This window comes from Microcaecilia unicolor, chromosome 3 (genome assembly GCF_901765095.1).
Source record: "Microcaecilia unicolor chromosome 3, aMicUni1.1, whole genome shotgun sequence".
In the NCBI taxonomy this organism is placed as follows: domain Eukaryota; kingdom Metazoa; phylum Chordata; class Amphibia; order Gymnophiona; family Siphonopidae; genus Microcaecilia; species Microcaecilia unicolor.
In genome coordinates, this window is record NC_044033.1 from 247,887,098 (window position 1) to 247,902,170 (window position 15,073).

A 15,073-nucleotide genomic window follows, 5' to 3' on the forward strand; every position below is an offset into this window, starting at 1 on the left:
TAAATAGAATGGAGGAAGGTACGACTGGTGACAATTTTGGTATCTAAATTGCTGTGGCAAAAGTTTGAAACCGCAACATGATACTACTGAGGTCCTTATATCATATATATATAAAATATATCTATATCTATCTATCTATCTATCTATCTATCTATCTATCTATCTATCTATCTATCTATCTATCTATCTATCTATCTATCTATCTATCTATCTCATGTATTTTAAGACAGGCTGTTTGTCACCTGATCCTGTTCTAAAATACTAACATCAGTATTGACGTGTAGACCTGAAAGTCCTTATTCTGAGCTGAACGTTGTAATGGAAGTGAATTTTAAAGATTGTTTTTCAACTCAGTCTTTGACCGAAAGTAACTTTTCTTGTAAATACAAAAATGCAGAAGATAAGACACAGCTAATTTGGTATGTAAAGGGGAGTATGGCACTTATTTCCCAGGCCCATCTTGGCCACCTGGACCACGTTCCCATAGACCTAAACACAGAAGCATTAGCTGTAACTTTCCCTAGCTCTGAATATGAGCTCAGAGCCTAATAAAAATGGAGGGCTTATCACAGCAGAGTCGGGGTTCATCTGTGAGGAACATACGGACTGCGCAGAGGGTTTGTTCCTGGTCTAAAGCTCCTAGCTCTCGCTGTGAACCGGGCCCCCCAGCTGATGATAAGAGCCTGGATGATGGAGACCAGTGATGATTGAATGTATAGTGTAATTATTGTTTCTTTCCTGGTCTAAGAACTCTTTGCATTGCTTAGATGTAGAGACCAGTGATGTAATGATTGTTTATACAACTAACCATTCTGTTTATAGAGCTAATCATTGTATATGTGCTAACCATTGTATATATCTTAATCATTGTAGAATTTAGCTTCCCTAATAAAAGTTTCATTTACTTATTATGAATCCAAAAGAATCCACGGTACTTATTGGGTAGTCTGTGTCAGTGAGACAGGCTGTAAATCGATAGCAGTTCATCTTGGCGACAAGCGTAGGGATTCGTACAAAGAATGACACCTTTGTAAGAGGAATGCATGGGAGAGTTGAATTCCAAGGCTGGAATTAGATACTATATGTTATTATAGCCATTGAGTGGTCCTAGTGGGAGGAATAGGATTCCGGTTTAAAGGAATCATTGCCCTTTGCTGAAAACAGAAAGGGAGAGGGAATTACTATGTAAAAATGAGCTTATTTTGTTGGGCAGACTGGATGGACCATACAGGTCTTTATCTGCCATCATTTACTATGTTACTATGTAACTATGTAACAGTACTATGTTATCTGAAAACCCGTTAGAGACGGGATAAACAGCATGGAAAAGGTACAGAATTGGAATGTTTAATTGTGTGATTTATGGTTGAAATGAGATGCTTGTCAGAGTGCTTTACAGTTAAAATGATAACTGAGCATACCGTTATAAAGTGTGACGCAGTTAGAATGATGTGTGATTTACACAGTTAAAATGATATCTGAGCATGCCGTGCTTTTGTAAGTGTGACGTAGTATATGTTTAGACTCATTTGGAGTTATTAATTGCACATAGGTATAGGAGGTAAATCTTATAAGATCCAAGGACTGTTTCAGGCAGGGAACCTTTTAAACTGTCAGACATAGGAATGTGTTAATTACTTAGCCTTTTTTTAAGCAGTGCTTATCAGGGAAAAAATGACCTTGAGTGAAGGGAAACGAGTAACAGGTTTTTTTTTTAAACAGGCTTTTGAGCAGACACAGATTGTCTTGGATCTGTGGGCAGTGCAATTAGAAGTAGAATTAAGTGTCTCAGGGAATAAAATTATGCTAATAAGAGTTTTTGGCAAAAATAAAGGATGGGGTTTTAGAGCCATAGGTTTTTTTAGAATTAGAAAAGAAAATATAAAGAACAAAATCAGGGATTGGGGGAATTCTTTTACTGCATGAAAAAGCGTCAGCCCTTCCAGAAACAGGATAAATTGGGCTAGAGCCTCTGGAACGGGTGAAAAGCCCAGTCAGGTGGGGAAAAGCTTATAATCAATTAACTAATGAGGCCTATATGGCTTTGAAAACTGAGAATTTAGGGCATATATATATACTGATTCATGGTCTGTGGCAAATGGATTAGCTACTTGGCTACCTACTTGGCATAAAAACAACTGGAAAATTAATATCAAAGATTTGTGGGGCAGAGAATTGTGGAAAAACACTTAGAATTATGTGCAGAATACTAATGTTATTGTTTTTTATGTAGATGCTCATTGCAAGGGTGATACTCTAGAACGTCTCTACAGCGCAGTGGCGGATGAATAAAAGTAGAATTACACTCCTCGAGGTGGAAAACTGTGGAAGCCAGATAATTACTCAGGTTTGGTGAAATGGGTGCACCAAAAATGTGAACATCTGGGAAGAAAGGCCACTTACAGGTGGGCAACAGATTGTGGTATTAGTTTAATTATGAATGCTATTAAAATTGTTATTGTTGAATGGTCTGTTAATACCAGACTAGGCGATCTGTTCCCCACATGTCTAAGGGGTAATTAAAAAGGGGAAAATTACCTGAACAAATTTGGTAGATGGATTATATAGAACCTTTACCCAATTTGCAAGGATGTAAATATGTGTGCACAACAGTAGCTAATTATTTTAGATATGTAATTGCACATCCTTGCAGGCAACACTATTAAAACTTTAGAATTGATCATTGATAATGGTTCCCATTTTTGAAGGTCAATTGGTATAACAAAATGCTTCAGACCATAATATATATTGGATTTTTCATATTCCCTATTATCCACAGGCAGCAGGTTTAATTGAACAAATGAATGGTCTGTTGAAACAACAAATACGTAAAATAGGGGGATCATTAAAGAATTGGAAAATAAATTTGATAGAGGCCTTAAGGATACTTAATAATCAGCCTATTGGGGAGGCAGAAACACCCCTAATGTGAATGGTTACTCCTAACCTAAAAGTCTTGACTACCAAACATGACTAATTAGGATATTGGGAAATTACAGCAGGAGCTATGATGCCCTACAGGGCCACTCCAGGAGTGGCAGGGCTGGATTTATATGCTTTACAAATGGTTAAATTGTTACAAATAGATATTCAAATAATAAATACAGGTTTTGGGAGGGGTGATTGATGCAGACTATCAAGGAGAAGTAAGGGTTATACTTAATAGCCAAGATTCACATGATGTGTTAATTCAGGCTAATGATAGAATTGCTCAATTATTAATTTTACCTGTGTTACAATCTGGAATTGTGAAGGTGGATCCACCCACCACCTTTACCACAAGAGGGGATAAAGGCTTTGGATCCACTAATCTGTCTGCAGGTGCAAAGGTGTGGGTTACCCAAGAAAATGGGCCCCCACAGCCTGCTGAAGTTATTGCCCAAGGGGCGGACAATACCATTCTGATCCTCCAATCTGGGCGGGAAAAATGGACTTATGTCTAGTAACGCTATAGAAATGATAAGTAGTAGTAGTATGTCCCAGCGAATAAATGTTATCTTAGAGAGTAATTAATCTGTTAATATGTTTCATCTATAGATCCTTGAAAGAGTCAGTATAATCCTCCTTCTTATGGTGTCTTTGGGTATTACCCATTACCCCCAGTGGATGACTATATCTTACAATCGAAAGACAAGGCAAGCTGATTTGGCAGTGGAAGAATCAGAGTGAAATCTGACAACAAGATAATTACACATGTTTGGCTAACTAGATGTGTTCTGTGGCAACTGTCAACAACATTCAAATATGGAAAGAAGTCCTGTCACATGAATGAGTTTAATATGACTTGCACAAGTCAGAGACAGTCAATACAGCATTGTTGACCCAAAAATGTGGACATTGTTGACATTTCCACCATTAGCAAATGTTTATATTCTTCTTGTGTGAACACTACACCTATGAAGACCTATGTAAAAACTGTAGTACTCTTAATTGCCTTAATTGTAGAGTAAAATGAGTTTAGTGTGATACATTATTGGGAGCTTTTGGTACAGGTGTAGAGATAATAAATACTATCGATGTTGAAACTTTAGCCAACACAAAATGTATTAGAACTGACATTAATCAGCTTGTTATTTTGCAATATGATAAGGTTTTTTTTGATTATACAGTTTACAAGTAGAAATTAATATAGCACAATTTACTACTTGCATGTTGTAACATTTATTTGCCCTTATACAATGGAATAAGGCTCAAGATGACTAGCTCTGAATACTTGTGGAGGTGAATTTCACCGGTGGGTTCCTTCCACAACCTGATTAATAATTTCAAATAGTGCCTTGTGCACTGACCTCTTTTGTTATGGGCAAATTGTGTAGTTTAAGGTAACTAAGCAGTGTGTATTATTTGTAATACTGAATTTTGGTTAGGTATTAGTGGGCAGCATTATTACTATTTACCCTTGGATTATACTTCCTGCTAATTTTAGTATGTTTGTTGAAATTAGTGCTTAGTATATTATCCATTTGTATAATCTGTCTTGTTACTTTTTTTTTAATTGTTTTACCTGATGTAGAGTAATGACTTATGTATGGACTGTCGTTCAGACAGAGTTGAAAATCAAGGACCGATTGTAATGGAAGTGAATTTTAAAGATTGTTTTTCAACTCTGTCTTTGACCGAAAGTAACTTTTCTTGTAAATAGAAAAAACAAGTTGGAATGCAGAAGATAAGACACAGCTATAACTAATTTGGTATGCAAAGGGGAGTATGGCACTTATTTCCCAGGCCCAGCTTGGCCACCTGGACTTGGGAAAGCATGTGACCAAGCTCCCACAGACCTAAACAGAGAAGCATTAGCTGTAACTTTCCCTAGCTCTGAATATGAGCTCAGAGCCTAATAAAAAGGGAGGGCTTGTCACAGCAGAGTCGGGGGTCATCTGTGAGTAATATATGGACTGCACAGAGGGTTTGTTGCTGGTCTAAAGCTCCTAGCTCTCGCTGTTGTAGAAATATGCTGTCCCTTGCTCTCAGTAAAATACAGGCCAATGGCACAGGCTAAGAACTAGGCCTGTAAAAATCAAAGATCGGGGGATCCAAGATGGCGTCTGAAGCAGATGTGCATTCTGTTAGCTCCAGACTACCAGAGAAATGCCAATAGCCTGGGGTTTCCTTGGAACCAATGATGGGGAAAAGGAAAGGAAAGACTACTGTGCCTATCTCCTCAGGTCACACAGGCCTTCCAACTATGACACAGGCGACCCTGGATATGATGGTCCTACGAATGCCAGCATCCATGCTGAACGCTTTGGTAACTCTGTATCAAGACCTGGAACATAGTGCTGAGGAAGCGACGCTGAGTCCTCCCTCACATACAGCCCCCCCACGACCTGGAGGTGAAAGAACGGCATCGGAGGAGCAGCAACCAGGAGCACCCAGAGATGGTTTAGCCCTGGCAGCTGAAGCAGGAGGCCCCTTTGCTACTTCTTACCCTGTGAATACATCAGATGCGGAAGGACAGGGTATGAATTTCATACCCTTACCGACTTCACAACAGGGTGAAACCTCCGAAGGGTTTCGAGGTGTAAGAAGACCAGCTGTTATAACCCTTGAAAGTATATGGGAAGCGATTCAAGGTATGAGTCTCACTCTGCAACAAAGCTTGGCTAGTACAAGAGGAGAAATGGCGGAGATTAAACAATCGCAGGAACATATTACAACTCGATTCAAGGCTATGGACACCAAAGTTCAGGTACTGGAAAGTGAAATTCAGATTTTCAAAAACTTTTCATTTGCTGTTTCTAAAGATAAATCTTTCCAGTCTTGTAAAACTGAGTATTTGGAAAATCAAATTCGAAGAAATAATTTGAGGTTGCTAAGTTTTCCAAAGTCTCCTTTGATTTTCCCTTTGGATATGTTTAAAAAATACTTAATGGCAGTTTTACTTATCTCCTCAGATAATCTCCCACCCATTACGGTTCAGTACATATCGGGTGCTAGAAATGTAAGAGATCTTGCTTCTGCTGATATGAACCTAACTGATTTTCTCCAAAACTCATTAGAAGTTATAACGGAGAGAACCACACTCTTGGTAACATTTGCTCTCGAATTTGATCGAAATAATATCTTCAAATTGTATTTCCGCCATATTAATGATAACTTTCTAGGTGCAAAAATTCAAATATTCCCTGACCTGGCCAGGGATACCCAGAAAAGACAGAAAGAATTTCTTCAGCTTAAATCCAGAATACTTAATTTGGGAGGAACTTTTCTGCTTAGGTATCCTTGTCATTGTATGATTGTATATAATTCTTCAAATTATCTTTTCTTTGACCCAGGAAAGTTACTTGAATTTATCTCTAGTAAAGAGTAAGTTCTTAATACCTGAATGACAAACTATGTACCGGCTGCGCTCAATATGTATGCTTCTGCTTCTAGCATTTATTTGCTTTTCTTTTTCCTATTGTTTAATTTCTTTGTACTTGGATATATTGTGGACTAAAAATTGAATAAATTTTTCTCTTTAATGCTTAATGTTTCTGAAATATTTCCTATTTCCATATATTTATGTTTAATGGCATTAATGTAAAATGAAAACTTTATAAATAAAGAATTTTAAAAAAAAATCAAAGATCATCTCTGACACAGATACATTTCACTGCAGCAAATGCTGAAATGAGGTAATTGGGAGCAGATAGAGAGAGGGGGGAATCTGCTTTGTAAACAAGGAGACCGGCACCTGCAAGAAGTCATGAGCGAAGATGTTTTGGCTAATGGAAGATAGCAGTAGGTCAGGTGCAAGTAGGATGAGAACATCCAAGGGGGGACTAGAGGAAGGCTTGGGAACATGTGAAGTCATTCTTATCAACTGATAAGGGCCAAAGAGTTCTGGTGAGAAAGCTAGGGTCCATTGGAATGAATAGAGCCAGAAGGGTATAAAACAGGGGCGTATCTGCATGGGGCCACAGGGGCCTGGGCCCCCGCAGATTTTGCCCTGGACCCCCCTACTGCCGCCAACCCTCCCCCGCCATTGCTGTCGCCTACCTTTGCTGGCGGGGGACCCCAACCCCCGCCAGCCGAGGTCCGCTTCCTCCTGCCGCTGCCGGCTGCCTTTAAAAGAATTCCTTCAGCTGGCAGGGGACCCCCAACCCCCGCCAGCCAAGCCAAGGTGCAGCGACGTCAGACTCAGAAGAAACTTTCGGCGCCAGCTTTGCAGACTGCAGTGGAAGAAATGAAAGGACCTTGGCTTGGCTGGCGGGGGTTGGGCAAGACAGATCAGGATGGGGTGGAGTGGGCTTTGATGGCAACTCAAGTAATTGGGAAGTGAAGCCGGTAGACTTCTACAGTCTGTGTCTCGAAAATAGCAAGACAGATCAGAATGGGGTGGAGTGGGCTTTGACGGCAACTCTAGTACCTGGATAGTAATGCCGGCATCAGGCAGACTTCTGCAGTCTATGTCTTGAAAATGGCAAGACAGATCAAGATGGGGTAGAATGGGCTTTGATGGCAACTCCAGTAGTTGGATAGTAAGGCCGGCGTCAGGCAGACTTCTGCAGTCTGTGTCTTGAAAATGGCAAGACAGATCAGGATGGGCTAGAGTGGGCTTTGATGGCAACTCAAGTAATTGGGAAGTAAGGCCAGTGTCTGGTAGACTTCTACAGTCTGTGTCTTGAAAATGGTAAGACAGATCAGGATGGGGTGGAGTGGGCTTTGACGGCAACTCTAGTACCTGGATAGTAATGCCGGCGTCAGGCAGACTTCTGCAGTCTGTGTCTTGAAAATGGCAAGACAGATCAGGATGGGGTGGAGTGGGCTTTGATGGCAACTCCAGTAGTTGGATAGTAAAGCCAGTGTCAGATGAAGGCAACTCCAGTAGTTGGATAGTAATGCCGGCATCAGGCAGACTTCTGCAGTCTATGTCTTGAAAATGGCAAGACAGATCAAGATGGGGTAGAATGGGCTTTGATGGCAACTCCAGTAGTTGGATAGTAAGGCCGGCGTCAGGCAGACTTCTGCAGTCTGTGTCTTGAAAATGGCAAGACAGATCAGGATGGGGTGGAGTGGGCTTTGACGGCAACTCTAGTACCTGGATAGTAATGCCGGCATCAGGCAGACTTCTGCAGTCTATGTCTTGAAAATGGCAAGACAGATCAAGATGGGGTAGAATGGGCTTTGATGGCAACTCCAGTAGTTGGATAGTAAGGCCGGCGTCAGGCAGACTTCTGCAGTCTGTGTCTTGAAAATGGCAAGACAGATCAGGATGGGCTAGAGTGGGCTTTGATGGCAACTCAAGTAATTGGGAAGTAAGGCCAGTGTCTGGTAGACTTCTAAAGTCTGTGTCTTGAAAATGGTAAGACAGATCAGGATGGGGTGGAGTGGGCTTTGATGGCAACTCCAGTAGTTGGATAGTAAGGCCGGCGTCAGGCAGACTTCTGCAGTCTGTGTCTTGAAAATGGCAAGACAGATCAGGATGAGCTACAGCAGGGGTAGGCAACTCCGATCCTCGAAAGCCGCAGGCAGGTCAGGTTTTCAGGATATCCACAATGAATAGGCAGGAGATAGATTTGCAAGCACTGCCTCCATGGTATGCAAATCTATCTCCTGCATATTCATTGTGGATATCCTGAAAACCTGACCTGCCTGCGGCTCTCGAGGACCGGAGTTGCCTACCCCTGAGCTAGAGTAGGCTTTGATTGCAACTCAAGTAATTGGGAAGGACAGTGCCTGGCAGACATCCATGGTCTGTGTCCTATTCATGGCAAAGACAAATCAGGATAGGAGTATATTTTCACATATCACACGCTGAAAGTGTGGGTGCTGTGTATCCTAGCAGGGGAGGGGAACACATCTTAAAGTTGAAATTAGGGAGTAAAATGTTAGCAATATTGTTGTATTGTTAATTTAATCATGTACTGATAATGAATGTGACTACACTGCAGCATTAATAATAACAGTGGCTCTGGCCGTCTTGTTGGGCAGTCTGGATGGACCTTGTAGGTCTTTATCTGCCGTCTTTTACTGTGTTACACCTGACCTATGACTACTTCAGTTTTGTAGAGAGAGGTCCTTCCGGTTATTATTTTGTCTCTCATTGTCTTTTTTCTAGGTAGCTATATCAATATTATTACCTGCTGATATATATAAGAGTACTTCTCCATTCACAAACTCTCTTTGGAGCACCAGGCTCTGTTTGGCTCTTTTTGCACAGACCTTCTTCAGGAGTTCCCAGTGAATCCCTGTGTGTCTTACCTTGACTTCATATTATTTCTAGAACTACTGAATTTCTGATAAACATACTGGGGTTGATATTCAAAAGGATTTAACAGAACACAAGAGGGCGATATGATGGAGGTATACAAAATCCTGAGTGGTGTAGAATGAGTACACATTAATGAATTATTTATTCTTTTGAAAAGTACTAAGACTAGGGTCTCTCAATGAAGTTATATGATAATACTTTTAAAATGAATGGGAGGAAATATTTTTTCACTCAACAAATAGTAGCATAGTAGATTGATGGCAGATAAAGACCTGTATGGTCTATCCAATCTCCCCAACAAGATAAATTCATAGCTTAAGGTATGATGTATACCTGACCTTGATTTGTTCTTGCCATTTTCAGGTCACAGACCATAGAAGTCTGCTTAGCGCTGGCCTTGTTCTCCAACTACTGAAGTTGTAATTGAAGCATTGGAGCCGACTCTGTGGGTGCTGTGGTTGCTTGAGCACCCCCAATATTGAGAAAATTCCTTGTATGTGTTCAGGGAGGGGTCATTTCCATTGGGCTTAGCACCCCCAATAAGTTGGCTCCTATGAATTGAAGCCCCACTCCAGTCCACCCAAATCTGTCCAGCCATTATGAAGACACAGACATGGGGTGATGAGTGATAGGAGGGGCAGGGTGATGGTTATTACTGGATTATAGGATACATGAGTGAAGAGTTTTGAATGTCTTCAAATTCTGTGTAACGTGGATCCCCTCAGTATCCCAGTGTTGTTTGTATCCTAATTGGATTGCCATTTAGAAAAGAAGAATTCAAATGTAGAAACTTTATTTCCTTCTGGGAAAGGGTGTAGGGAACATTGCTTGTTGCAGCTCAGCCTCCCACAGGTAAAAATTAGTTTGAAGGCAATTAATTTTGAGATTGATCAGAGATGAAAGTATCCCCCAGAAGACTTTTTACTGTGATCTGGTTATTCTTAAACATTTCCTCTATAAGACGGTCTGTTAGTTGACAGGGCCAGAGATGGCACTCTGAAGTTGTTTTCTTGGTAGATTTTCTTTTGCCAACAGTTTAACAGGTATTCTATCATAAGCACTCATGTTTTTGGACTGAAGTTGAAATTCACCAGTATTCTTTGACTCTCCTTTCATGCAAGGTACTAACCCTTTTATATAACTAATTCTTAGAGCAGGAAGGAAAAAACAGGGACAGTCAATATAAATGTTACCACTTTGTGACAATAAATTGTGACAGGTTCTAAAGTACTGAAGACTTTTGGAAATCTTTGAAATTAAAAAAAAAAAATAGGAAAACATGAAAATTGCATGTGGGTCAATTTTTAGTTGACTGTTGAGATGGTAAGGTAGCCCAGAGGTGCATCTCATGTAACCACAGGTACAGTAATCTAGTTGAGTCAGAACAAAATTGAATTAGAATTATAACTGATGAAAATAAAAATAACTTCTGATTTCTCAACTTCCTGAAGAATTTAGGAATTTGCTGTAAAGGAATAAAAAACATACAGACATAGAAGGAAGGCACAAATCCCTGGATTCTATATAGTGCACTTAGATTTAGGCGCCAAAATTGGTGCAGATTCTGTAACACCGCAGGCAACTTAATTGGCTTAATAACTAATGAGCTCTGATATCAACATTTAACAAACAATAATGAGCACTAATTAGCACTGATTAGAATTTAGGTGCACAACTTGCTAATCATATTCTATAATGATGTGCGCTGGACTAACGAGCTCAGGCAAAAAGGGGCGTGGTTATAGACAGGGAAATGGGCATTTTGTGGGCATTCTGAAATTTAGGCACCTAGTTATAGAATATGGCCCAGTGCACTAAATCTACACGCCAGGATTTACTCCATCTTTTAGTTGGTGTTCATGGATGCACACAGATTTAGGCACTGAAATATCAACTAAGCGTATTCTATAATCAGCTCCTAAATCTAGGTGCCAATTATAGAATATGCTTAGTTGGCACTGATTTCAGCACCAATTTTAATTTTTTTTAGGTGCCATATGTAGAATCTCCTCCAAAATGGATAAATTACAAGTTAACTGGCCAGAAACGGCTCCTGGCCAGTTAAATAACATGTTCAGGGTTAACTACTAATTTTCTATGGCACTTAACCAGTTATTGTGTCCCACTCATTCTGCTTTGGGGTGAGAGGGAGGGAATGGGGGGGTCTCGTTCTATGAGTGGGTGGAGGGAGGGGGTGGGAGCTCATTTTCTGTACAGGGTGGGGGAGAGGGAGGGAATGGGGGGGCTCATTCTGTGTGGGGGTTGGGCTAGGTCTGGCCCTAGTGGACCGTTTCGGCTTCATGCAAAACTGAGTGGCGAATTTCAGCCACAGATTCAGTTTTGGCTGAAACTGAAGAAACCGGTTTCGATTGCCCTCTAGGTACCAAAATGTAGGTGAACTAGAATTGACCCCCTTCTTCTTAAACTTAAGTTTGTTGGGAATGGGAATTTTTGTTTAGGGGATTTTGGGACAGATCTTTTAGGGTTTTTTGGGAGAGGAGGTTTATGAGTCCTCTTCCACCTTTTAATACATGTTTAGGTTTGTTTGTGAAAGGGTTGAGGAACTTGGGATCCCATTTTGCTCATACGCAGATGACATTGTAGACCTTGCACTTTTTCAGGATGACTTATAAGTTGTTGAATGTCTGTTGTTCCATAGTTGAAATATGGATGACTGACAATCAGCTGAGACTTAATCCAGAGAAGACAATTTTGTTATGGTTTTGTAGCCCTGAGTAGGTGGTAACAGCGGTTAGTGTATCTGGGTTTTAAAAAGTTTGGACAAGTTCCTGGAGGAAAAGTCCACCATCTGCAATTGAGATAAAAATGGGGAAAGCAACATGGAAACTTCTTACCATTTGGAATTCTGAGAGGTGACCTGGCTTGGCCACTGTTGAAAGCAGGAGATGGACCACTGGGCTGCCCCAGTATGGCTATTCTTATGTTTTTATAAAGAGAAGCCAAAAATGTGTCCTGCAGCAAAATTCCAGTGGTTGGATCTTTGAAAATTTGGAGAGTAATTTTGGAGTTGTCCCACACCTTGGAAGCTCAGACCGAAGAGGTACCTAGGAAGGTTAATTTTTAACTTTTTTGTATATATAAAACAAAGTCCTCTCTTTTGGAGGACAACTTACAGAAAATTATTCAAGCTACAATTCTCACACAGTTGGATTATTGTAAGTGCTTACATTTGAGTACATAATTACATATGTATTGCCATACTGGGACAGACCAAAGGCCCAGCAAGCCCAGCATCCTGTTTCCAACAGTGGCCAATCCAGGTCACAAATACCTGGCAAGAGCCCAAAAAGTACAAAACATTTTATGCTGCTTATTCCAGAAATAGTTTACATCACACAGTTGCAACACTTTTTTTTTTTTTTTTTAGTAAAGTTGCCCATTTGTGCATGGATTTTATTTAAGCTTTATATGATTTATATCTAAAATATTGTGGATGCATTTGGAGACTGATACATCTTTGAAAATCTTATGTTCCACTGCCTCGCTCATGTTAAAGTTCCCTACTCCAAGGGATATTATGACTGGAAAATTATGGAAAGATTTGATGTTACAAAGTCCCTTACTGCTGGATGGCATTCGCAATATAAGAAGTGACATTCCCTCTAGATCTATAACTTATTACCTACTATGGCACACCACCCCTTGGATTTTCTGGGGGTCTTTTACTAAAGCTTTGCTCGTTATTTGCAGCATTGCTCATAGGAATAAAATGGGCCCTGCTAAAGATAACTCAAGCTAAGCTTTAGTAAAAGACCCTCTATATATGGCATCTAAAGTTGAGAATGCAAATGAGCATTACCAACAACCAATTATTGGTGTTAATTGGCCTTAATTAGAATTTATACGCAGATCATATTCTGTAATGATCCACATGTAGATCCTAATGCGTGTAAATTTTGGGAGCATGGCTTGGGGTGATTCAGTGAAGGGAGCAAAACCACGTCAAAATGCGATGGCCTTCTTCTATCAAGCCACACTAGCGGCTGTTGGTGTGGTAATGCTGACAGAGCCCATTCACTTTGAATAGTCTCTGTCGGCATTGTCGCATGGTAGCCGCTAACATGGCTGTGTTCCAGCGATGATGCGTACGATGTGTTACAATGCGTTTATGCCATTCTGTGCAGTATAATCAAAACAGGCGTGCAAGGCTGCTTAGAAATCAATGTAGAAGATTTAAAACATATTAGGAGAATTAAAAATGATCATTTTGATAAAATACTAATTGTATCATGGTGTCCCTGTGTTTTAATACAAGCATGACTCAAAAAATAATTTGATGTAAAACATGAAATAAATAAATAACTACAATGTAATAAAATAGATTAAAAAGGCTAAATTCTTACCATAATGAATATAAATCAATAAATAATATGTAATATATACATAACATATTTAATAACAAAATAGGAACTGTACATAGATGGTGTATTAATGTTGAATATCTTAATATGTTAATCTGAGTGCATTAATGTTGAATATCTTAATTGTGAGAACAAAAATTTGAGGATTTCCAAAACTTCAAGGACATGACAATAAGTTAGAGCATATAAAGAAACAATGATCAAAACAAGGTCAAGTTCTTGATTTAATGTGGATGTACAGTATTAAATTGGAAAATGAGCATCCATTCTGACTTTAGCAAGATCTGATCTACGTTACCTCCTTCCCAAGAACATGTGGGTTGTATCAGCATACAGAACCTGTAATCCTCAAAGGGGTGACCAAACTGGAATGCGTACATATTAAAAAAATTCTTTTCTTAATGACAGGTACATAATTGAGTGTATTCTATAAGGTTAGTGCCTAATTCTTAGCACGCCCTTGTCCTGCCCATGTCTCACCCATGAAAATGCACCCTTGCAGTTGTGTGCTATTGAAATTAAATACTAACATTATAGGGTAATGACTAAGTGTCGTTAGTGCCAATTAAATCCAATTATTGCCACGTATTGGTTTTTAGCGCCAATTAGCACCTAATTTACCAATTAACTTATGCAACTAACTGGCAGTATTCTATAACCTGTGTACACAATTATGTGCGCTAAGGCCCTGATGCTAAAAACTCCAGCTCTGTTCCGAATAGCGCCATAAACATGCCACAGCGCAGAACAATTCCCTAATGCTCAGTGCTAATGAGATGCAAATATAGACGCATTCACAGCATTGAACAACAGAGAGTTTGGTGGGAGGATTGGGCCGGCACATGTCCAGAAGAGTTCAGCGCTAAGCTCGGCTCCTGTGTGCATTCACCTGGTAAAACCCAAACGTAAAGCACACATTGGCGTTTATTTTCTGTGGCCTAAATATAAGCATTTTTTATTTTTTTTTATTATATATATTTATTCACATTTTCAATATTACATTCATATTTTACAAATGCTAGAAATTAGAAATTCAAAACAAGGCAAAAATATTTTCCCAATAAGGGTTAAGGTATTTAAACTCTTAAACATTTGACCACAATTTTTGGGGACAAGATATAGGAAATTATAAAATAAAACAAAAATAAGTAATCAAGTCAGAGAGGAGAACAAAAATCTGCTCGCTAATGGTATTAACAGCATGTAATCTGTGTGAGGATTCAGGTTGAAACAGCACCCTTTTCCTTACATAATATATATTCCAACATTTTCTTCGGGTCAAGGAATAAGTAATTTGTATTATTTATGGATACAAGGCACCAACAAGGAAATTTTAATACAAAAGTACCACCTATTGCGAGAATTCTAGGTTTTAAAGCCATGAATTCTTGTCTTATTTATATTTATTTATTTATTACATTTGTACCCCGCACTTTCCCACTCAAAGTAGGCTCAATGCGGCTTACATAGTAATAGGGGTTACAGAGCGTTGCTA